We start from the raw sequence: 26,422 nt of genomic DNA on the forward strand, positions 1-26,422 counted from the left end.
GCTCGAGCACCATTTGGAGATAAGTCGTCATTTGCATGTGGCGCCAAGTGAACCTCAGATATTGAGTCTGCTTCATGTGAATGCCCTGTGGAGTGCACAGGCAGGGCGGCCTGCTGTGTAGACTCACTGCCATGCAACAGATCCCTGTAAATAAGCCAAGGAAGCATCCAGGAGTAAACTTATCGCTGGTGTTTGCCCTCGCAGCTTCATTATTAAATTTTTTTGGGGGGTGTTGTTTTACAGCACATTTACCGCAGAGTCGAGCCTCACTGCTCATATGAAGCAAGCAGCTGTTTTCACTAGGAAAAAAAACCCTATTGCTGCCCAGTGCCTAATTGCAGACAGGCAAAGTTAATGGCTACCTGGTAAACATAGAACCTCCAGCTAAAAACACAGACAAGTTGGTGGAGACCAAAACTGAGCTGTAAGGAAAGTGAATATTGAACATACATCCATAAGGAGGACAAGAACACAAGTGAGCGCTCTTTATGTCCCAAAAACATTTGTTTTAAGATTTTGTCACGTGAGTTTTAAAGTGAGTTCTTAGTCAGTCAACTCTTTTCTTAACCTATCTAAGTGATTATGTTGCCTAAACCTAAATAAGACTTTATTTTGAAAAGACAATGCATATTACGAACATATATTGACACACCGCCAAAATTAAAGCTCTCGGTTTACGTAGAACATCATAGCTGCAGTATTTGGAGCGAGAATTTGTTGGTGGCTGAGTCATTTTATTTTTTGCATGCTGATGCACCATTTGTCCAAATATCAGGCTGATGTAAGAAATAAACAAACATAAACACATCAATTCTGTTGCACCAATTGACTATAAAGAGCAGTAAATTGGTGATATTTTAAGGTATTCTTCTGAAAATGTCACTCATTATTTTCCTTAACATGTTTCCTGGGTAACCAAGGTGACACCTATTTAGAATTAAGCCAATTACCCAATGTACCTACCATTAGACAAATTGTACATTGTGCATTTAGCAGTCATTGGCGTGACTTACTATGGAACGGAGGTGAAAATACACGTGTTGACAAAGAGTTTGGTTTCTGTTCTGACAGCTGGGTCTCATTATGACATGAAATCAGAGCCTCCTCGGGGTCCGCTGTGAGGACTCTCGCATTGCCCACTTATCAAAACACAGCATGGAATCCACTTAAGCCTCGTCACTGGCTATGTTTCAAGCCACCGCGTGGAAAACAAGCCACAGAAAATAGAGTAGAAAGATTGTTGAGCCTCCAACGGTAATAACACAGGTCCGAAGAGGATGATAAAAAGATGACGAAAGGTGAGGCTTTTCACGCTTACAATCTGAGCTAATGTTTGATTGTCACGCTGCTTCCTCGACACCGCGTGAGCTCCAATCTGATTTACTTTGTCGCGATAGCGATCGTGTGCAAATACTACTAATGACATTTCCCCCGAGATCAGGACAAAAGGAGCAAACGGCAAATGTCCCGAACAAACAAGGTTACAGCTCCTGTAATGCTCCCGGATTTCTCTGCATAAATCCACATAACCAGGTTGTGACTGCGACTCACAAGAATGCACCATCCGATGATTATGTCTAATTAAATTAAATGTCACTTACAGGCAATGTGCAGTGTTTCCACCCCACACACACACACACACACACACGCTCTGCTGCAGTGACTGCACCAGTATGGCGGCAGCAACAATACAAACCAGAAATAGTCTTTAATGATGCTGTAACAAAGAGGATTTCACATCATGGCAGCGGAAAGCTGAAGAAGCCTGCGTGTCGCTGAATACTTCATGATGCCGTGGGCTGACCTCGGGTCGTCTTGTGTGTGGAGGCCAAGATACTCAGACACATAAATGATGCATTGACAACAGCAATAAATGTGCACGACATTAAGGGGCCTCTTGGAATTATGGCGTGGACAGTTTTTGGGCTTTTTCTTTGGAGGCTGATGATGAAGATGATCCATGATGGGTGGATTCTGTGAGGCCGGTGACAATCTGAGCGTGTGGGGGGATGAGACCCGGTGCTATCTTTACCCTTCCCTCCACCTCTGCCCATCTCTCACGCTCCTCTATTTATGGAGCACTGCAGTGGATAGGGCGGTTCAGTACTGTACTGCCGGCGTAACCCTCCTCTGTGCACCTTTTGTGCACAAAGAAAGAAAAAGACTGTTTCCCAATTAGTGGCAAATGACTACAAATACTCACAAGGTACATTCAAACGTGCGAGTGTTCGGAGGGATGCCCGACTTCCAGCGCCTTTTTGTTTTCCTCGCCTACCAAGAGAAAGCTCCGCAGCCGCGAGACAAATTGCCGCGTGGCATTAGCACTACAGTGAAGGATGAAAGTGCACCAAGCAAGGCAAACAAGCATCCCATTACAACCGCCACTTAGCAACAAACACATCTATTACAGCGGCTGAGCAAGGCTGGAGGTGAGCGTGCACACACCTCCAACAAGCTGCGATCCGGGGCAATGAGATTCAGGATGCACTTTCAATGAGAATGAGGGGGAAAAAAAGGAAAACAAATGGCCCTCCCACTTTCTCTCCCCACTGAGGAATCAAGGGCCACCGCTGTTTACATACTTGAAGAAAGAGTCTCTTCATCAGATGATGTTTTATGATTTTTTTCCCCCCATACTAGGACTAGGAGCAGCCCCTTTTCCACCATCATTTTTTACTACGGACATGAGCATGACATCACTTCCACAGAGATGTGGCTGCTCTATTCATTGGTTCCACTGTATCATAGTGATTAATGGAGCTCTTAATACACTGACCCGATACAGCAAGCCTTCTGTTTTTCTTCTTTGTGTGTTACTGGAGCTCCGGTATGTTTTTTACCTCCTCGTTTCTCACCACAGGTTCATCCCCAGGGCTGCACCTTACACTCTGATGTGTGTCATATCAATTCTCTGACAAAAAAACCCCCAACATAATTCCTTCCTCCTCCTTTTTTTTTTTTTTAACCGAACTAATTACTGTGGTGCAAATCCTGACTGCTGTTGTCATGGTAATTGCCTTTCAGGGGGTTATGGCGCCACTAAAGCTCAAGTGACTGAGAGTGAGAGAAAATGGGAGGAAGTGAGAGGAAGATTGCGAAGGAGACACACACACACACACGCTGCTCATTGTGTGCCAACATATTTCATGTTTCATCTTGTTTCATGGCGTGTACTATTGGCAGTTTACCTTGACTTGAAATGATCTGACCACAGCGCTGCTCCGCGTCAATGCCAGAAAATGAATTTGATGTGGGTGAGTGGGGATAAGTGTTCTTTCAGCACCGAGCCGAGTGCCAAGAGGTCCCAGAGCAGAGACCCGCTCTCTGCCATTTATCCACTGCATTAAATGGATGTATTGAGTTCAAGGAGGGGTCAGTGAAATATAGGGGACAACATATGTCAAACAATACATATAGGAAGAGAAAGGTAGGATCATAAAAAGCCTTTTATCATTTGGCAAACAGGGTTCGCGGCTGAGGGGAGGAAAAAAAAAAGAGAAAAAGCCTCACGGATTGAAGCGCTTGATCATCATTATGGAACAGCAAGAGGCACCTCTGACAGTTGGCACCGACATAATGCTGAAATGAGGATGGTTTAGCTTCTCCAAGGTCTTAAGGTTTCATGCACCATTGTGTGTGTGTGTGTGTTGTGGTTGTTGCAGTGCCCTTAAGATGTCCTTGTGTAGTGTCAAGTGTCCTGCCGGACCTCAAGCATGACTGGCTTTCCGCTGTTCACACGTGTTACTGAGACACTTCATCCTAATGTTTCTGCTAACATCACTTAAATCAACGGCTGTTGTCCGACCCAGCTCACTAAGTTCTGCTTTTATGCACGCTGGTTTGTTTTAATCTGTCACGAAACACCACATATGCAAACATATAGACAAGACTAGAAAGGTGCACTCAGTAGCTTTCCGCCAGGTGTGTCTGCAACGACCACTATTGTGTGGTCGAATGAATGCAACCCACAATTACCTAACACACTAATGGGGCCGTAAAGCAGCATAAAATACATTTCATTTGAACTCAGAAACAATGTATGCAAGCAATCGGCTCGAGGTTGTCGCGTAATAGCGGTGTGTGTTACCGGTGTATAGTTGTAAGCCAAGCACACACACTGCCAAAACAATAAAAGTGAGCTGCAGAGGAGCGACTGAAAGGTACACAGGCAGTGTGTGTGCCGGTAGGTCAGCCAAACACACCGTCGACACCGTCACAGATGGGGGATCGGATGCACTCAGTTGTCATCGCTTGCAGTACCGGGTTAAGATTAGTGAGTGAGGAGTCAGCAAGTATTAAACAGCCAATAAAAAGTGTTATCAAGTCGCTGCAAACCTCGAGACGTCCATAAATATACAGCCATACTGGCCACCAGAAATAGTATGCACTTTGCTGCAGCAGAATGTAAGATTAGTCACGGACAGACACAGAGCTCACTCACTCACTCACAGAAGCATGCACACATGCAATTGCATAATCTACCTGGGAGAGATGAAGCAGATATCCAAATAAAATAAGATTAAATAGATTATGGATTATGTGTTCACAAAAATAAAGGAGAAAAATTGTTTTAAATAAATAAACTTTTGGTGTACTGGCCCTTTAAGATAAGTTAATTCCATAGTGGTTATTTTTACTTCTCGGGAAAGGACACTTTAAATAAATGAATAAACATCCTTTCCAGCTGAATTTCTAACTTCTTCTCATGACAGTAATAGCTGCATTTTGTCACACACGCACACGCACACACACACACACACACACACACGCACACACACACACACACAGAAGCTAATTCAATGTTCCAGCCCCTGTTTGTTTAGTCATGGACAAACAAAAGGCTGTGCCAGCAGCTTGTTGGTCTGAATGGGTTTTATTTCACTGAGTTTGAAAGGAATTGTCAAGAATTTATTTACAAATCAATTCAACACACAGACGATCTACTCTATGATAACACATACACACACACACACACACACACACGGCTCTAATACAGTTTAATCCTTTATGACTGGTGCAACTTCTGCAGAATCAATGCAATCCTTTCATGTCAGATGCTGTGATGGTAATAATATAATAACATAATAATATGCTCTTTGAAATTGTGTTCATCTTATCAATAACTCGATGCGCTGCAGTGCTGGAATATTTGCAAATGAGTGTAGTACATTGTATGATATTTTGAATGATTAAGTAATCATGAGATCCGATGTTTGAGGTAGAATTGTAACAAAGTACTTATAATCCCTTATTAATAGGAAATGATTAAGTGCTTAAACAGAAGATTCCATTACATGCTGCAGCATTTATGTATTATCTGAAGAATAGGGAGACTAAATATAACTGCACATGCAATTCCAGGAATAGTTTGAAGCTTTTGTTGTCTTCTTGGATGAAAAGATCAGATACCACAAAGTTTAAAAAAAGCTACCTCGTTAACATGTGTCTTGTTTTTTAATCTACACAAAACAGAAATGTAAAACTGACAAGTCGTCAGCTGTTCCTTTAACAGATTCACACGTCCACCATTCATTTCCATGTCAGATAAAAGCAGATCCCGAGACACTGCTAACGTGATAGCTTCCTCCGTCGCGGATCCTCCTGCTCGCCCTTGATTACTTGAGTAATTCAGACTTGATTACTTCAAGAGGTATTTAAAAACATTCAAAAGAAAAAAACGAAACACGATATTCTACAAATGTGCAGACACATGCATACTGTGAGACATGAAATGCCTTTAGCCAGGAGTTCATCTGCAGGTGATCTCCGTCAAAACAGAATAATCACTATTGTCGCTCTCTCGAGATGCGAAATTCTATCTTTAAAAATGCATTTAGACCTCATGAATGTTTTAACAATGTGTCAGAAATGGAGGCCGAGAGGAGTTTCAGGCCCTCACGACCTCTCTCTCTCTCTCTCTCTCTCTCTCTCTCTCTTTCTCTCTCTCTTTCTCTCTCTCTTTCTCTCTCTCTCTCTCTCCGTGTTTTCCCGATTAATTCAAAGCATCCCACTGCCCGGGAAATGACAACACTGCAGAGACAGCCCGAAGTTACACTGTGATGGACACAGTAGTCTATCGCATCCGTCGACTTCAGTGGTGAAATTGTGACCCCCTGGTCATTTTTTTTTTTTTTTGGCGGGGGCCTTATCAGCGCCGGCCAAATGCAGGGAGTCAGATAGAAGGTCTAAGGAGATGATTTGCGGTCAGTCTGGCACACTAACGGTGCTAACGCTGCATGCTGTCCACATTGTGGCGGCGGAATATATTGTGGAAGCGGGACGCTGGAGTCGGGCTGAAAATGGGAAAACACGGTAGACAAATCCTGCTGATTGTTTGAGCGATTTCTCCGCTGCTACAAAACCACTCAGCTAATAGTTAGCGCAAACGTTTTTAAGTGTAAACGGGATTTCATCCCCACAACAAAGATAAATGTCAGCTTAAAGTTTATACAGTATCACAACCTTTTTAGTCTGTGATCCTGGCGCGCAGAGAAAATCCACTGGGTGCAACCTTTCCAGGCGGGGGATCTTCAGCCCTACCTAACTCCTCGAATCAGTGGCAGAAAATCCATATCCTTTTAAAGAGGGGGAGTCACATCAAATAATAGATATATGAAATCCATCTTGTTTCTGAACTCGTGTCCTTTGTAGGTAACAGATCAATGTGAAGGCCTCTCCTTGAATTGCCCACAGTGACACAAAAATCAGTAATAATAAAAAAGAAAAAAAAAGAAGTGGACTTGAGTAAACACATGAAGGTACAGACCGTGGTTACATCAGTGGAGGTGGAAGAGATAAACGACCCCCGTCCAAAAATACATTCCCATACTACTAAACTATGGTCGCACTTTTAAATGTGTGGTTAACAAATTGAAACAAAACGTAAATTAAAAGATTATATAAGGTTGACTTTTGGTTTCACACAGGACACGAACCGCAGTCTCCTGGGTGAAAGTCTTGGACGCAGTCTCGTTGTATGGGAAAGTCATTTTTAAGAGACCAAGATGGAATAAACATTCCAGGTGACCCGATGTGGACTCTACAGTCAAGCTTATAAAAAACAAAAATGAGTCCCAGTGTAAACCTCTTTATAATCTATAAAATGTATACATTTATTGTGGCTTTGTGACCCCTCGTATGTTCATATAGGCCACAAAGGGAGTTCACACAAATTTCTTCTGCAGCAGTGATATCTCTACCATGTATATGCTTGGCTTCCCTTGCAGATGTAATTATATTATGATGATTCAGATGCTCTCTTGATAAAGTCCCTGTATTCAGAGACCCATTTATTGAAGGACGCTGTGCTTTTATCCACTCGCTGACTGCTTATTAATAAACGGCATCTCCGATGAGACGTAATATCTCCGAGATCTGCTTAGACTTCAAAGGTAATTAAACTGCCGCATGTACACATGTCGGACCGTGTTTTTATTTCCTGCACGGTGAGTGCAGTGTGTTTGTTGGGAGTCGACAGAGCTATGCAGACAAGTGCCTGGTTGCTCTCTCTCTCTTTTGACATGTCAGGTGCCATGTCTTTGCAGCCTGTTGCCGAGCAACCCCTGCCAAACAGACTGGTGGATGAGGGACGCTGTAAAGCAGCAGAAGTAGACGTTGTTGTGTGTGTGTGTGTGTGTTTGTGTGTGTGAGTGTGTGTATGTGAGTGTGTGTGTGTGAGAGTGTGTGTGTGTGTGTGTGTGTGTGTGTGTGTGTGTGTGTGTGTGTGTGTCACCAACTGGTTTGTGGACTATCATTTTGAAGCTTTTTGCAACCAGAAGTGAGACAAGTTGTTGCACCTTTCCCATTATTAAACCCCTATCGTCTAATATGGCAATGATAGACTCCTGTAATACTATTTCCACTCAGCTCTGTCAAAGGTGCCTTTAAACAACCCCAAAGCCTCCGTCCTTACGCATCGCACGCTCTGTATAAATTAAAACCAATTTAACATTCCCTCCATCGTCTCGCTCACAGTGGATAGTTCAAGGACATCATCAAAATCAATGCAGCGGAACCAGAGATGTTGTCGTTTTCATTTCACACATTCTTCTTCAAAACCTGCACCTTCATTACCGGCAAACGACAAAGTAGTTCCTGCTTGTTCCTGCAGATAACTGATCGAGCTCTGATGCTAACACCGGAAGCTAAATTTGAGATAGATTGCAGAAAAAAATGTTACAAAATAACAGCCGCTTTTAGTGTGAGCTCCTTGAAGCGAGGGCTTCTTTCTGCACCAAGTCGCACCACCAGTAACACTTGAGAGGAGAGCTCAGCACATGTTGCATTTTCAGGAAACGAGGCACAGATCTTTGCTCTGCTCTTGAGATGCTTTTTGCTCCACAAGCGAGACCTGCAGCAAGTCCCCACCTGCATTTACGAGGTTCTGGTGAGAGTTGTTGTTGTGGAAAAGTAAGAAATCACTCCCTGACGGCAGACTTGGACCGGCTGTGAAGGGGAAAGTGTTCTTTCTCCTTTTTTTTGAATTTCACCGTAGATCTACGTGATCTCTTAGATCACGTCTGTTGATCTGTCGCGGAAGTAAATTATCACAAGAGGGAATCACTGGGCTAAGCTCCTTTGATGAAAAATAACTGAAGAGATCCAACGTGACCTTAGAAAACATGTGACATTTCCCAGCTGAGGAGCTGGAAACCGTCCTCAAAGAAAAGGAGAGCATCTTACTTAAATGTCACAGCGCCGGACGGACTCGCTCTGATATTGTTGAGAATTGCCATCCCAGTGAGATGCTTTTTTGTATTATTTTTTTATTAGCGCATATGAAACCCACAATGCAATTTGCTGTGGTATCTCATTAAGCCCTATAATGTCTAGCTTATAATTAAACATGCACATTTAGTCGAAAATGATTCGGCAGAGAAGATCACAAGCCCTGGATTCCAACAAACACAGTATGCTTTGACTGTAATTGACTTTTCACTCTGCCCCGGAGTTACAGGAGAATAATGGGGCTGGAAATTGGTAGTTAACCTCCTGTCAGGTGATACATAAAAGGAAAATAACCAAAAGAAAAAGTCTCTCGCAATGTAGCTGCACCTTTTTCCTCTGAGGGAACGGAGGGGGTGTCAAGGTGGGAATTGTTACACTAAGTGATTTTATTAAGTGGAACACCCGCTGAGCTCCAAGTGCCACGCGGAGATTGTTTGACGCAAATTATACATAATTCCCAGTGCGTGACAAAACATCCATAACCCACACCTACAGTATGGTTCAACAATGCAGCATAAAGACTGAGTAAAAATGGATATTTCAACTTTTTACCAATTGATGGGTTAAAATGAAACATTTGCCGAAGAATAAACTCAAGAGATGGTTGTGATATTACATGTTTTGTTGTTATGGACCTTTATATTTATCTCTTGTTGTATTTTATGAAGAATACTTTGTTAGTTTTACACTTATTGTATTTTATGGTTATTAAATACAAGCTGAAACGATAGTTTAGATTCATCGTTTAGACAGAAAATGAATCAACACTGTATTTACGCGATTCTTCAAACAGAAGCTTTAAATTACATTATATTCATTATTGAACACGAGCTGAAACGATAAAAGGAGCACTCGGATTTTGACACTTTGGTTTCTCAAAGTCGGGAGAAAAGAAACACCTTGATGATGTCATCAGGGTCATCAACAAATGTGGGACTATTTAACACTGAAGACCACTGTTTGTTTCTCGTCTCCTACCGACAGTCAACTTTGTGTTTTTTTATGTTATTTAACGATAATCACGGTCCTTTCCCTAACCTTCCCACCCCTTTATTATTGTAACCATGACAACGAAGGTCTCCGAACCAACGCAGCGTTGCTTCCCCTAACCCACATTGTTTCCTGCCTTAACCTAACTAAACCTTAATCATAACGTTGTTGTATGAAAACTGATTTATTTTTCATAGATTTATGATTTTGAAGTGTTTTGGGAGTTTTTGGGGTCTTTCTCGAGGGCATGGACGAATCGTGTATTTCTAAATTTTGTTTGAAGGGCTTATTGAAAAGGCCTTACAATGTGGGAATGTGCAGTTTGAATGACGAGGGCTTCAATTATAACCATAACGTGTAACTTTGTGGAGGTGCAAGCTGCAGTGGAGTGTCCTGTTAATTGATTAGAAGACTGGCAGAGAACCAAGCTTGTTTTGTGAAATGACAGAAAAACTGATGCTTTTCTTTCTTTAATATTGCATATTTAATTTAGCTTATTATATATTTACTAATTAGTTAAGCAAACAGCTACACTACTTGTGCCTTTCAGTGCATTTTATTCTATCTGGTGCATGTCAGTGTTACAGTGATCATGTTATTCCTCTCAGCATTCAGCAGCAAAGGAAACATGTTGTCATCCCCCTTTGCCTCCCTCTCTCTCTGCACTGTCTCCCTCTGTCTCTCCCACTTCTTCATTGCCCGTGGCCTGAGGGAACAGTTGGCTTTCTGAATGCTCTTCCCCCATTGTGAGCACACATTGATTGGCTCTCCGTTTCCCCCAAAAGCAGAGCAGCATGGGGTGCCGGCAGCCAGCTTTCTGCTGGTGCTGCTCAAAAAGAAAAGTCTGGAGGAAAGGAAAAGAAAAAAAACAAAACAAGGGAGAGGAAATCATCAGGAGGCTTCACCGCAACCTGTCTAGGTATGTCTGTTCCCTTCCTGTCCGCCTCTCCTGCTGTAATGAGAATCAATGGGGTTTATCACATTTCCCTCATGTCTTTTTGTCAAACGGAGTTTTGTTGTCTCCCGTTTGCAGAGCCCAGTCCCCCTCCACGCAGATTCACTCCATCCTTTGCGATCCTATTTGTTGACCAGACTCCTGCTAGGTCTGCAACGCTGTCACCAGTTCGCACACAAAACCCCGTAACACAACACAGCCCCGATATAACACAGTCGTTTGGGGAGCCGGTGAAGCTGAGGGGCTTGGTTATATGAAAGCACAAAAAGCTTTTTATCCGCTGCTATAATTTAAGTCACATTTTCACGTCCCAGAGAAACAAGGTGGAGCAGAATACGCTGGCAGCAAGTAGACCCTCGGGAACGCGTGGCTCCGGCTCTATAGTTCTCTGGACATACCATACCATGCTCTCTGTCCACAGCCGAGTAAAGTGTGCACTGCGAACACATTTGGACTGGAAGAGGGCCAGCGGTTGGTTGGTTGGTTTGCGGAGGATGTGGGCTGGTCTCTGGAGCCTGCCGGTTTGTTCATTCATAAACCAGGTGGGAGCTGTAAATGAAAACACAGACACATCCCCACCGCCTACGATTTCAAAGATCACATTGTGCTGTCTTCATGTAACGCCGACAATTTGTCTTGTAATCGTCAGAGAGGGTTTGTCTCCATATGGTGAATGTAAGCCGGAAGATTTTGGGAGAGAAATGCGAGAATATCAAACTTTGGCCATAATGTTTTAGATTATTTGTTTACAATTATTCCCAAAAATTAACATGCTAAACGTCTAAGCCCAGCCCTTCCTGTCTTGTAATACCCCTTCGAGAGGCTTGGTTTGTTGATTTAATTAAATCCAAAGCCGTCAAGTCAGTGTAAGTGCGAGAGAGTCTTCTTAGATTGGGCAGGAGGCGCTGTGGATGGGATCAAACGAACAAAGGACTTTCACCCAGGAGGACTGTGTTCGTGTCCCATGTGAAACTCAAAGGAAACTTTGAAATTTTGATTAGTAACATGTTGCTAGTCACGTGTCGCTCGTTGGTGAAGTCAAGTTTAACTCTTTTCCTAAACCAAACTAAGTGATTTTCTTACCTATACACCTCTTTTCTTATTTTATTTTGAAAGGACGCTACACACATAACCAGCATATATGCTCACTTAATCAGATTTCACTCACAAAATAATGCAGCGTCATAGTTTCTGCGTTCCCACCAGTCCATTCATCCTTGTGACAGCTTTCTGGCCAAACTACTAGACTACTAGACAACATGGGATTTCATGAAATATAAATGTAACAAACCATGGGACACAGACAGAAAGGAAGTTTCATTGAGATACTATCGCCCAGCATGCTTTGAGAAATAGAAGGGAGTGAAACACTGGGGAGTAATCAGTCAACAATGTCTCCTAAAAGTGACGTTCATATCCTGCGTCAGGTTTTGGGGCTACGTAAACATCGTGGTTAAGGATAGATTGTGGTTTATGTTAATTTAAAGCAGTAAAGCACTGTTGGGTAAATCTGGTCACACCGTTAAATATCTCTTTGCATATAATTCTTTTTTTACTCCTCTCCTTGACCCAGTTGTGATGAAAGAATCTCCCATCTGGATCGGTGTGTCTGTCTCACACTCAGTTTTTGAGAGAAAAAGGTGTCACACTGCGATCGCGGGTCTGACGGGGTGATCCCCTCGGAAACGTCCCAGCGGAACGCCATCGGGAAGATTATACATGATCCGTGATGGTAGAAATTGTATGAGCCCAGGATGAAGAAAAGTACCGTGGCGACTCACGTATTCGGGGATACAACTCAATAACACCCGTAGTTCTTCCAGCTGAGTGTGACAAGTCCAAGTGGCCTGAGACGGATTGGCGAACGGGAGCTATTTTCAGCCATTTAACAGGCGACGATTTAGGAAGTCCCATCAGCGAGAGCACCCCAACGGCTGTATTTAAAACAGCTGTATGGCACTAAATATAGATCTGAACTTCATTTAATACATTTGTTAACACTTTGCCTCGTACTCTAAAAGGATTTTGGCTGTAAAAATTATAGTTTTCATTATTAGAAACCACAAAAAGAGATTTTCACCTCATGTGCACTGCAGCAGCTGCAGACTCTAAAGTATCCTGGCTGTTAGATTGGCTTTAATTAAACTAAATCGTTAGTAATTTGGGTCTAACTTTTGTCCGTTTGCCAGTACTATCTTTTCATAGAGTCGCTTTTTTTTCCCCTATCGATGCAAGCTGTTTACGTTGCACCTTGCAACAATCACCAATCGAAACACAAGCTTTATTGCTTTATTTAATGAACGGCTCAATAAAAATCGACATGGCTTCGGTGTCGCGGAATCAAAATTTGACTCCCTCATCCTTCTGTGAATCACAATTGCCTTAAATGTTCCAATCTCCATTCGAGGGGGGAATGTTCATATTAGCCAATTCGGGGATGGCTTACAAGCATGGGATGGGCTGAAATCAATGCTCCCTGTCACCTTTTAGCAGGACAAATGGCGCCTATTGTTTCCGGCCTATCCCTCCCCCTAACGTAGACAGCTGGGGCCGGAGAGAAGGAACCACCAGCCGGGTGGATCACGCCGGTGACTTCTACTATACCAGTAAAAAAAAAGAGATAAAAACTGACCCTAATCACATCCCCTAAGTTTGAAGAGTCAATCACAGCAGCAGCCATGGGTGCTGCAAACAGGCCACAGTGGCAGCGGCAGGTCAGTGCGTGCGCGTGCGTGCGTGTGCGTGTGCGCATTGGGAGTCTGGATGCTGCTTGGCACAGTCATGGCTCCTTGACGTCAGCGCTCAGCCCCAGACTGCTGCTGCTGCTGCCGCCGCTGCTGCTGCTGATGCCGCTGCTGCTCTCAAACATGTCTTTGTTATTCAGAGCTTTCCATCAGAGAGCGGCGACCTGCAAAACACGGAGGGTGGCGTCAGTCGGCTCCGGGGAGGATCATGGGACGGCAGCGCGCGCGCCCTGTGTATAATGCGTCAATGCGCATGGCGTGGAGGGCGTGCGCGTATCGTCGTCGTTTAATAGCCTAGTGTATGTATTCATGCTGATGTTTATTGATATTAATCATAATCAGATTGGATATTGACAGATTGTATAAGCATTATATTTTATTGACGTCAATATTTCCGATTTATTGTTATATTTCTGTTATTTTTTACATTCATTATCACGTGTATCAGTATTTGCATTCTTTATTATTACTATATTACTGTAAATTATTAGATCATTTTATTATTTATGCATGTTTTATTATTACTGACCAATCTTCCAGGCTGTTAAATAGTAGATAGTGTACTCATGTTAATGTTAGGCTACTCTGTTAGATGCCTTTATGACAAATAGTTAGTTTAAACAGCAATAAATACCCGTTATGTGTCATTAATCTATAGACACACAATATAAAATACCCAGCATGCCCCATTAGCATTGCAACGTGTGAAATGTGGGCTCGCTTTTGGAAAAAAAAAAAAAATATATATATATATATATCATAAATCCACACGGTGTGGACCCGGTTGGTACCAACCCGGACCCGGAGCGGGTCGCCGCTCCAGCAGATCCAGAGCAGCAGATGGCTGTTGAGTCCGGCTCCCTCCGCGTGGCTGCCTCGTCTCCGCGTGGAAGCGGGGGGGGGGGGGGGGGGGGGAAGAATCCGCGACACATTTTGTCAGCAGCCACCGAGCATGGGTCCCTTTGGTAATAGAATAGCCGATGTAATTTGACACTTCAACTTACTGCGCTCCCTCTGAGTCTATTCAGTTACTCACCCACTGACGTTGAGCCCATTCTCAGTGGCCGTGAGGGGGAAGATATTTAAAAAAAAACAAGAGCCGAACATTACCGAGGACTTTCGCCGCTTAATAACCCGGTGAGTAACTGCAAAACTTACAAACGTCGCTTGTTTCCCGGTGTGGCGCTGCGAAGCCCTCTTGTCTCGGGGAAGGTTTTTTTTTGTTGTTTTTTTTGTTTTCCCACTTTGGCTCAGATTGTTTTCTCAACAATAGAGTGACCGCTCGGACCGGGAGCTCGTCGCGGTCTGTGAGAATAAAACCGCAGCTTATTTTTTTTTTATGATTATTATTTACTATCGCGCTGCTAACGTGCCGTCGGGATGGAACCGGCGGGCGGGTAAGCAGGTTGTGCATTTCGTTGGTAACAGATGCCGCGTTGATCTCCGAAGCGTCGGGGCTCCGAGGCTACATTGTAGCAGTCTGTGTGCATTTTTTTTCTATCTTGCTTGCAGAATGAATCACGCCGCGGTGCGCGTGTGTCTGTGCGCGAGGTAGCTTTCATGTTATTGTGTGTTTTTTTTGTACGTTTGGCTTCTGATGTGCACAAAGCACATGGTTTGTCTGATGTGGGCTTGTCGGCGCTGTGTTGCTTGTGCAGGCTGCAGGGATGACTGTGGACAAGACAGCGGTCACTGCAGTCGTGCGGATTATTCCCTTAAAATGCTGTGTTTGTGTAAATGTTTATTTCTGAACTTTTATCAACCCGCAGCACACGTGCACGCTTATTAAATATGTGTATTAACGTCAGCGTGGACATATCTTGCTGCTGGCTGCAGGCTTCACGTGGGGTTTTAACGAGTTGACTCCCCAAAATTCCTCACTGTCTGTATTAGGAATCAGTTAGGATTGAGGAGGGGTGGATCTCATATAGACCTGGGCTCATTTTCACTTGTACATCTGTCCAGGAAGCCAAAAAAAAAACAAAAAAACATGGCCAAGTGGAGGGGAGAAAAAAAAAAGAAGCAAGCTGCTAGACATTGTCAATGAAAGAGAGGGTGTGTGTTTACACACACACTGTGTATTCCTGCTTCTGGAAATCCCAAGTTCGTGAGCATCGAGCCACACACGTGCAGATGTGTGCAGATGTTTCTCGTCATTTTCTGGTGAGATGACCACCAGAGCTCTTCCTGTTTTTGTTATGTTGCCGAAAAAGTTCATTCTCCCCGCGTTTCTTTCAGCTGCCGCAGCATCCAGACTTTTTGGACCCGGCTGCTGAGGGTCCTGGTAAACTTCTGTGGTTTTTCATATTTCATGTCGTGGGTCTTGCCTTCTGATCCGACAGGCTTCTCCGTGTTGAAACTTTCAGTCTCGGTGTGATGTCAAACTTGGAAGCACAGCTGCTCCTTTTTTGATTGTTATTACCTTTCAATGCATCTAAACGCTGGTCTGTGTGCAGGAAGGGGGCGATTTCAAAACTTCCAGTGACGTCCCGTCATACATTCGAGGGGTGTCAGACAGAGGAGGAGGTTTTCCTGCGCTGTCTCCGCCCTCCCGGTCACCCCACCGCTCTGGGGGCCCCCAGGTTGGGCTCCTGAATAACCATGGGGCAGACCCCACCAGGCTGACCTTCTTCTATTCAAGTTGTGGATGTTGAAACACCAGCCGTCAGACAAAAGACACATTGAAAGAGAGATCTGCAACCCAGCACGTGTGTCTGGGCGCTGAAGTAGACCATTTATTTACCGGGGCTTCCTACTGACCAATGGGAAGCGTCGGCACATAGAGGGGCCGAATTAAAACATTGAGCTGCTTTTCACACAAATTGGTGAACAAAAACCTAAAAATAGAAGTCAAAGCTTTACTTTTTATAAAATAATCAAATCTCACTTTTAAAACACTGATCTCCTTTTTGTGTGGACGGCAGCCGGCCTGAGGAACTGTGTGTGTGGCACCGCGGATTGACAATGAATGGCTACACATTTTCAGTGCAGGGCGGGAGTTTTTTTTTTCTCTCTCTCTCTTGCCTTTCCACCCACCCAGCCGACGAGGTGAGAGTAAAGGCGGAAGCTGGAAATGGCTGTGCCACATGGGAAATTATTCAACTCTCAGATCAGAGAGGACACAAGAGGCCTCATTACCTCCAGCAGCATGCCGGCCAGCCTGCGAGGAGAGCCGGTGTGCCTTCAGCTAGCCACGCTGAAATCTCTTACTGTGTATATACTGCATCCGACGCTGCTTTTGTGTCTTGGAACTATTCCTGAAACGTGTGTCGTAATGAGATAAATACTGCGTTATACATCATATTTAATCAGTTTCTTCTCTTGATGGTTAGCAGCCTTTTTTCATTTCTTTACCAGCAACGTGTGCTTCTGGTAAACAGCTGCTCTTAGATGGCGTTTAATGTCATAATGTTATTGATTCTTCTTGGGAATTCCACTGGCGGCGGACGTCCCAGAGAGCACTCTCAAGCACTCGAGGGGGGGGGAGGGAGTAAGCGACCGACTGCTCTTCCTCCGCGGTCAAGCCGGTGGGAGGTTTGTGTAGGTTTCGCTCAAGGTCCTTTTTGTGTTGTCTTTTTTTGCTTGAGAGAATAAACCGCTGGGATGAATCACCGAGCCGGTGAAGGCTGTTTTCCAACGAGCGAGGGAGAGTGCGGCGCAGAAAGTGTGTCAGTGGGTAGTTGTAGTATCTTTTAATGGTGAGGTTTAGTTGGCTGCCAAACAAGTGTTTTGAATAATCCCATGGATATGTTACTCGGGAGCGATCGCAAAAAAACGCTGCAAATTTCTGATCAAGCGACGTCTTTTGGCGGTGAGATTGTTTTGGATAACTGGCGGTGGGAGAGCGCGTTTACTCGAGCGAGGAGTCTGTGCTACTTCATACCGCATTTCAGAGGGAAATACTGCGGCTTTTGACATTTGTTTTAGTTCCTTCTTGCGTTGCGGTCAATATTGGACATGCAAAAGCTGATGATGATTTTGTAAAACATGAAGCACTGCGATGGATTGAACCAGTGTTTTCCATCTGGTTTTTGGCTTGTAATCAGAGGACCAAGACATCCTGCACACTGACATGTGAAGATGCAGAGACATTCTGGAGTGCAAGATCTTTGCGTGTGTCGACGGCTTGTGACCTTTTTAAAATAATTGTCTTGACTATCCAATGTCTCACATTCACGTTGGGAATGTCTAAATGTATGTTGCCAACACTCGGAGGGGTCCTGACCCCGGCTTTTGTAAAAGTTAAGTACTTTTAAATGAGCTCCACTTTGAGCAGTTAGAGCATTCAAATGTTGCTTTCATGAGTCATGTAGTTAAGTATGATTCACATCATCATACTTGCACATCTATAATTTTACTCGTAATGTAGAATTCTACGCTGCAGCTTAATTCCTGGAAGGGATCCGGAATACCTCGTCCATCACTCAGAATAGCAAAAATAAATATTTTCATCAACGCCATCACACCGACAACTTAATGTGTGTTCCTCGTGTGTGTGTTTTATGATGATTTGTGACGCCCCAATGTGCGCAGATGTCCACCGAGGTGGTTTTATGATGGAGCGAATGGCCAGACTGTACCTGTCAGCTTGACTGTTGACTGTTAATATGAGGCTTCTATTTTCAAAACACAGCTCAGGGAAAGGGAATCTGTGTGTGTGTGTGTGTGTGTGTGTGTGTCTGTGTGTGCAGGAGGGAGATACAGAGTGAAAGGCGAAGGATGGGAGAGGTGCTGGGAGTGACGCCAGACCACACATCATTTAATCACGGAGAGTGCGCAACCACTTTGTGCATATTTTTTCGCTCGCATCGGCGATCGGAGTTGTCGTCGTGCAAACTGCAGGCGCGGAGAGACGACTTGACAAGGAGGGATGACGGCTTGATGGCGAGACGGGGGAAAAAAAAAAATCCCAACCCTAATTTGAGGTTTTGAGATTTGTCGTATTGGAGATTGATTTCAGCTCAAAGACCAGAAATATGGTAATAAACGTCAAGTCTTGTTGCTGCGGCGAAATGTGTCGGGGAAAATGTGAAGCGACTCCACTTAAAAAAGTTGAGCCCGTGGAAGGATGACCATTGTGCATATTAGCATTGGATTTGAACGTGTCCTTCTGGCTTAATCCCACTGTTGACTCGCCTGCTAAGTACCGAGTGTGTTATTTTTGCTCTTTTTAGGGAGCCCCTTTCTACATAATCTCACTTAATCTAATCTATCCCCCTTTATAATAGACTGGGAATGATGTGACTTTATAGAAAAAGCTTTAGTGTAGATCCATACCAAACAGACTTGTGTGCCGCTACTTCCCCAACCCCTCTGGCAAAGCTCTTGTGAAAATGCAAGTGACCTCTGCGCCCCCTTGTTAGTCCGAACAATAGGCCTGCCTGCTCTTACAGCTGCAGCCACGCTGGAGGGGAAGTTAGCTGGAACAGAAAACACACATCTCGTGATTAATGGGTCTAAAAAACTGTATTTTTGGCTCAATCCCACGCCTGCTCGGTACACCGGGAGAAATTCCCTCTCAATTTAAAGCATCAATTATGTTGGAATTACATCTTTTTGTCTATAAAAGGCCCGATGTCTTGTTTCATCTGAAAGGTGCAAACACCAAAAATGTTTAGGATGCCTGAACCAGCAAATGTCTTGGAAAAAAACACAAAAAAACAATTGTTGCAGCTCTACCAGGATCTGTTGTTAGCTCTCAAAGTGAAGATGTCGATTAATCCATTCATATTTCCAGCTTCTAACATATGAGGGTTTCACTGCTTCCCCATTTTTTTATTTCACTGCTCATTGACTTGTCATTGGATTTAGGGTTATTGATGAATGGTGACAAAACCAGTAAATTGAAGACATCATCCGAGGGCTCTGAGACGAAGGCTTCTCACTTAATGGAGCAAATTCATTGATAATGACGATAATCATTAGTTCCTTGTGATTGAAGTTATTAGTGCGCGCGTCAGCTGCCGGGTTTTCCCGAAGATCCGGATGGCGTGGGAGCTGGATAAGAAATTAAAAACGCAATTAAAATATGCTTTGTTCACGTTTGTTGTTGTCAGCAGGGTTTGGGAGTTAAACAGGCAGAGTTAAGAGAGCGACATGATAGTTTGTGAGGAGGGGGAGAAGAAAAAAAAAAAGACTAGATCCAATCTGTGAGTCTGAACCCACGATGGATATAATTGGCGCTTTTGAGCCCCCCCAAGCAGCCGCAGACTCATGCATGTTGAATGTGACACGCTGTGAGAAACATACGCAGATGATGTCACAGCGCAGCATCCACAGTGTTAAGTGTAAATGAAAGGCTCTGAATCATGAATAGCATCCGGCTCCTCCAAAAGTCTCGGCTCCTATAAATTAAACAAGGTCCGACCCGGGGACCTTGAAGGGTTGTCGAGTCGTGCGGTGTGGTGGGGGCGAAGCGTCGCATGGCAGACATGTTCCCCCTCTCTCTTCGAATTTCAGAGAAACTAGCAGCTGCTGTGGAAATGTGAAAACATCTCAAGAGGTGTAATATCGCTATTCAAAAAAAAAGAAGGGGGGTGCTGGAAAGGGTTGAAGAATCACAGTGTCTAGTAGGAGAGAGAGAGAGATCCACACCTGATGAGTAATGAAGGTGATTCTGAGCAAGTGGTGGAATTACATTCAACAGAGCCCGCGGGGGTCCATATCTCATTGTTCTCTGACAGGGAAAATTAACTGGGATTTACTAATACACAGGGAACGTCTCCCCCCCCCCCCCTTCCCATTCTCTCTCACTCTCAAAGAAAAGGTCTGAGGGTAATCTCTTCCCCCAGCAACATCACCCCCCCTCCCCCCCCAGATACCTCCCCGAGCCCCTCTCCACCCCAAAAACACGAATGTCAAAATGCTTTCAAGTTTGCTATCAGGATGTAAAACACGGGGAGATAAAAAATCCCAGACTGTTTTCTCATTGGTCCGTTGCCTCATGCCGCCACACAAGAGGCTTCTAGGTAAATACGGGTTTTTGCATTTCATCTTTGCATACAGTCATTGTGACGAAAACCTGAGATGACCCGAAGAGGGCTTCATAGCTTCAGGCTTTCGTTTTTTTTTTTTTTTTTTTTTGGACTTGATTCTGTTCACTCACTTTTTCCAGCACTCAAAAACTTGGGATGTCACCAGTTATGATTAAGTAATGGTTACCCCCCGAAAAAGTCATAAATCTGCTTCAGCAGGACTCTTTGCATGTGATTTGATTGACACGTCGCACGAAAACAACCCAATAACTCTCAGCAGATTGACGCTCAGCCTGTTAAATGCGAGGCGTTTCTCTGTTTTTATAGCACCCAGCGTTGAATATCTTTGGGTTTAGGGGAAAACAAACGTCACCCTCGGCTCTGGGAGCTCCCGATGGGCATTTTTTCACCATTTTCTGCCACGTATCAGTTAATAGGCTTTAATAGACGAAGCTTCTGCATTGTTCACTTCTCTTTGGTGCGTGGAATTACTTGTGAAAACTGCAATTGTTCATTTCAAATAAGCGGTAATTCCAACTTTGGTGCCGCTGAGAGGAAGAACCCCGATTAAGTAAATTGGTTTTCAGGGCTCTTCGTGGAAAAATTTGAAAAGAAATCTTGAAAAATTGCTTCAGATATTTGACTTTTCTCTCCCGCTCAAACGAATGGAGGTCTCTGGCGATGATGAAGCGCTGGCGGCTGCAGCGGCGCCACACCCTCGGCCCCCGTGTGTCAGCTTACACCGCCGCTTCAATCTAACACGGTGTCTGTGTGCAGTCGGTTACCCAGGTGCAAGCCATGCATCACGGACCGGAGCTGATACACTTACGTGACAGCTGTGGGCAGCGAAAGGAGACCATGACAGAAGTCTCAGCGCTGGGTGGAATACATTAACAGATTTGATGCATTTCTGCGTCAAAAAAATGGCGCCTCGTCTTGTCCTGCGATATCAGTGTTTCTGTTGCCTTGAAACCTCATGTTTTTCCTTCTGTATGCATTTCTTCTTCGTAGCCAGCAACCTTTTGAATGGGTTTCATGTTTTTATTGATGAACAAATTGAACCCTGCACCTCGATCTTTCCTCGGTGTCAAAGCGATGCAGATGATTGTTCTCTCCGCTGTGAACAGGAACTGTGAGCTGAAGCAGACGAATGCATACAGGCATAAAAAAACGGGCTCAGTCGGAGCCCGCGGCTATCTTGCCAGCTCCATGGCAACGTAATACTTCCTGTTTACATCACCCAAAGCACGCTGGGAAATGTAGTGCCAAAGCAGATGCATAAAACATGGAAATACAAAAACACACAATGACAACCAGCTTTTTATTCTCCCATTTAAATGCTGTTGAGGCATCAACGTGCTACTTCTAATGTCACGTGACATACTCAGGGTCCACATGGTTAACAGCGAGGTACACCAGCGAGTGTGTCTCTGACTGACCCGTGGGTTTTTTTTTTCAGGATGTGAGACATCGCTTGTGTAGAATCATGGCTCAAAGCCACGTGCGACGGCGTCCCGGTGGTGACTTTAAATAACTCTTCTGTAAACACGTCTGTTTCCTCGCGGTCCCTCGTCCGGTGGCCGGCGGCTTTTCTGGACGCGAGCGGAGACGAGCGATGAGTCGGTAATCACGAGGTATCATAACGACTCCCGCTGCCGCCGGACACGTATTCACCGGGAACGCTTGTCTGGATGTAAACACGCAGCGGGGCGCGTATGCAGGCGCACTTCACGCTCCTATTTATAGGCGCAGATTGCATAAGCATCTTCTTCTAGCAACGGGGCGTTCGCCGCTTCGTCGGTGTCAAACGGAGAGAAGCTGCAACTGACCAGATTATTTTTACACACTCACACTCACACACACACACACACACACTGACTCCTTCTTGGCCCGACGGGTCCCACGGCTTACAAAAATGTTGATGGCGGACGCTATTTTTGACCATCTGCTCTAAAAGGAGGGCATGAGAGCATGAGTCACAGATGCTGAGGTGTGAGGCTGCCTGGCATGTCGTGGGGAGAGGGGGGGGAGAGAGACAGAGAGAGAGAGAGAGAGAGCTCTTCTGAGGGCCCAATGTACATCATGTCACCGTGGACGCCACTGGTTTCACTAACGTGTGTTACATTAGGATGAAGGCCAATGGTGTGTGTGTGTGTGTGTGTGTGTGTGTGTGTGTGTGTGTGTGTGTGTGTGTGTGTGTGTGTGTGTGTGTGTGTGTGTGTGTGTGTGTGTGTGTGTGTGGGAGTGGGAGGGAGGGGTTGCTCCTCCACATCTTGGACGAAGAACAAGAGAGAAGATCTCCTTGTGCTTGACTTATGGTGTAAACATCGTCAGTGAGATGAAATAGTCTGAGGTCAGAAATGTCTCAACAAAAGTGTCTGTGTCTCATTCCACCTCTCTCTCTCATGTGTGTGTGTGTGTGTGTGTGTGTGTGTGTGTATTTTTTAGGTAGGAATGTGAAACCTAATCTTGGCCGGCTGGGGGGGTTTGAGCGTGGTTCTTTTGGAGGACTATGTGTTGCCACTTCTCGCAGAGTTTACGACGCTATACGAGAGAAATCTGATTTGTAAACTACCTTCATGTTGACACTTTCCTTTAATTTATTTTGAATACTTGTGGGTTTTCCTGTGATTCGGTACTTCCAATATATTTCTCCAGCCGCACGCGTTTGGATCGTTTGCCAGTGGATTTAATTTGGGCCTGTTTCTAATAAGAAATCAACTTGTTTTTCAAGTATTTTCCAAAACAACGTCGGATTTATTGATTCAAGTGCAGCAGCCGGCTGTGTTCTTTTTTTTCTTTACAAAGTAAAAACATTCTTCTCTTTTTAAAGAGGTTGACTTATACTGGAAAAAGGTAGAAATATTCTGACTTCACTGACAGATTTGTTATCTTGTTTTAAGTGTCAGTCAGAGTGATTTGATGTTTTAAAAAAAACAATAAGTAAAAGTAGGGATCGAAGGAATGATTATTTTCTTTATTGATTATTGTGTTCATTTTCTTGATCATTTTATTCATCATTTAGTCCATAAAATGTCAGAAATCAGAAAAAGATTCACCCCAGAGTTCAAGGTGGCGTCTCATAAATGACCAGCAGTTTAAAACCAAAGTCGGCTTTCATAGAGGACCAAGAAAACCAGCAAATATTCACTTTCAAGAAGCTGAAACCAGCAATTTCTGGTCCGTATGAGTGTCCGATGATCATCGTTCAGCCCGATTTGAAAGTACCCGTCCTTAAAATGTACTCTCCAATTAGCTGCAGCTGTTTCTTTAAGAAACACCACACGCTGTCGCTCTGCGGTTTGACCTTGGATGTTCGAGGTCAAACGGCACGTTGTGGTTTCGGTACCACAGTTGTCCACGGGGGGCCAATTCAGAAAACATACCTGCTAATCGAGACCCCGCTAATTCCAGCGCCGATACAGCCACGCTACTTTGAGGCTTTGTTGTTTTTTTGTTGTTGTTATTTTTGTGGCGTCAGCTGGTTTTGAGCAGCAAATTGAAAAAGCAAATCACTCGAGGCTGCGTGTCATGCATCCTTTTTTGTGTGGGATCGGAGGAGGTAGGTGGAGAAGATCATGTGAGCCTGTAATTATATTTATGTTGGGTCCAATTCTGTCTGTCACAGTACGTTTTTCCCTTACTTGTCATATTGTAAATCATTACGGCGGATTAAATGCCGGCGATGAACTCAAAAGGGCTTTGTTTTTGTCCCTGTGATCGCTGTATTTGTTTGTTTTTGACAAGCTAGTTGTGATGATATTAGCCGTACAGTGTTTCCTGGATGTTTTCAATACATTTTAATTGGGAGGAGAATGGATAATGTCACCGGCGTTTGCTTTGAAGTAAAAAAAAAAAAACCTTTCAAAAGAGCGGGCATCCTTCCAAGAGTGGAAGAATGCCTCTGAAAAAGCCTCCGCGTTCCACAAGCCATCGTTTTTTTTGTTTTCTTATTTGTCTGGGATCAAAGACGCCCGACGAGCAGCGATGGAAAGTGTGACTCTGTTTTCAAGCTGGTGGAGTAGAAACGATGATTCATCTCAATCAGCTCCTCGATGCTGATGCGGGACAGGCTTTCCGGTGGAGCGATGAAAGAGCGATCGCCTCCGCACGCTTCCCCGACGCTCGCCGTCCCAAAACCCAGATAGAGGGCCCCGACTAGCTTGTAGCAGCTGATGTTCCTCACAAATATAATGATTTGTTCAGTCGCTCATTCATTACCCGAGTGGCACGAATCGTTACTCCCGACTCGCTAAAAAGATTAGTTCGGAATGAATGAACTTTTCATGCCACCACTTCCACCGCTCTCACACAACAACACCATTGTCAGTCATTCTATGCCCCCCCCTCCTTCGTACATCAACCTACGAGTTGTCATACATGTGTTCTGCCACCTTGAGCACAAAGACTGGCTGCACGTCTGAGCAGTTGCTTCATTTGTCTACCGGATTGCTTGTTTGGAGAAGCCCCCGAATGTTGCATCCCTCCATTTGTATGCGGATCACATCAACGCAAATAAAAAAAAAAAAAGAATTTCCCTAATGTTCACTGCAGCAAAAATCGCATTTCAGCTTTATTTATGCTGCCGTCTACACCTGAAGACATCATTTCATCCTTAATCTTTTATAGACGCTGTAACTTGCTGTATATTATGGGTTTTTAGCGTTCCGGGGAGTTCTGAGAGGGAAAGTATGAATTATTTGTGTCATTACTTCTGCTCGCTGATAGGAAATGTTTTGCATAATAAACAGCCGAGACAACAAGTGGAAAATTAATGAGCAATATATGGTTTATGATGACGAAGAAAGAAAAAAAAAAAAAGCACTATTCTCTTCGGAATGATTGTCAACCATCAATTTTCATCATGTCGCCGTTGTCGCTGTCGGAGTATTTGTTTTCATTAATCTTCGCAGTTTGTATTGTCATGTTAATTTACTCTACAAGAGTCTCGCTGCAGTGTGAGACTTTTTTAAAGAAAAATGAGGAGAAAACCGAGGAGGCTCATATCAGTGGAATGGGATATTGGAGAGGAGTCTACACTTTGCTGAACCACCAAAAGCTTCCTTTTTTTTTAATATTTAGCTCCTGTCAGTTAAAATGTACAAAAAAAGTTTCTCACTTTCTCTAAAGCTCGAGGAGGGTGGGGGGTATGAGGGGGCTGCTTCATGGGTGAAAGCCCTCGCACATGAATATTTAATGGTTGCATTTTAACCAGAGTCATAAAATCCAAGAGGATGTGGCTTAAAAAAGAGAGCAGTGAGGAGTGTGCAAAGTAGGCTACATTGTTTCTTTATGGTCCGAGCTGAATGGGCTGCGAGCGGTGTAGCCCTCTTCCTCCCGGCTCCGCAGTGAATCAAATATGTGGATTGTGTCGGGCTAATTTAAAGCCCGGGACACGTCCAGTGATGTGTTGCAGCCTGTTTTTGCGCGGTAAGCAGCTTGTTTTACAGGCGGATGGAGAAATCTCGGACCTTAAGGGGCCAAATTGTAAAATGTTTCATTTTGACACCCCCCCCTTCAATGCACTCAGGGAAAATAGATTTGATACGTTAAATCTATTTGGCCAGTTGACCAGATTCAAAGGCAACATCTATTCAATACACATCCATTTTAGCTTAATGGAGTTTGAGCCAAAAAAAAAAAAAATGTAGGATATGTGTGGATATTTAATCTCCAACCTCTTCTTCTTCATCTTCTTCTCGTCTTGTCATGCATTTTTAAAATTCTGTTCAGCCCGCCGCCGAGCCAGACTCGCAGCAGACAGACCCGAGCTGATTGTTAAGTTTGATAAAGCTCTGTGTTTGTGCTCAGCGGGGTTATTTTTGTGTATGTAAGCTTAACTCCGCCAAGGTAATCATTTATCATCCAATATTGAATCTGGTTAAATGGACTCATAAAGTGCAATCACTTAACGTAGCCTCAACTATTACGTTTTAATATTGCTTTTGCACAAAAAAAAAAAAAAAAGGTCAGCTGACAGTGGATCAGGTTCCAGCAACCCAGATAATTCAGCTGCCTTTTTTTTTTATGAG

The 26,422-nt window shown here is 44.1% G+C and overlaps 1 protein-coding gene across 5 annotated transcripts in view; it reads left to right on the forward strand.

Annotated features, from left to right (window-relative positions):
• The first annotated feature begins 14,337 nt into the window (after positions 1–14,337).
• Positions 14,338–26,422, forward strand: part of LOC311008356 (zinc finger MIZ domain-containing protein 1-like) — a 100,801-nt gene continuing 88,716 nt past the window's right edge. For all 5 annotated transcript variants that reach the window (XM_084001982.1, XM_084001981.1, XM_084001983.1 and 2 more), the window contains exon 1: positions 14,338–14,553. The gene's annotated coding sequence lies outside the window, so the exon portion shown is untranslated. The remainder of the gene's footprint in view (positions 14,554–26,422) is intronic.

Source organism: Eutrigla gurnardus (assembly GCF_963514095.1).
Source record: "Eutrigla gurnardus genome assembly, chromosome: 22".
NCBI lineage: Eukaryota > Metazoa > Chordata > Actinopteri > Perciformes > Triglidae > Eutrigla > Eutrigla gurnardus.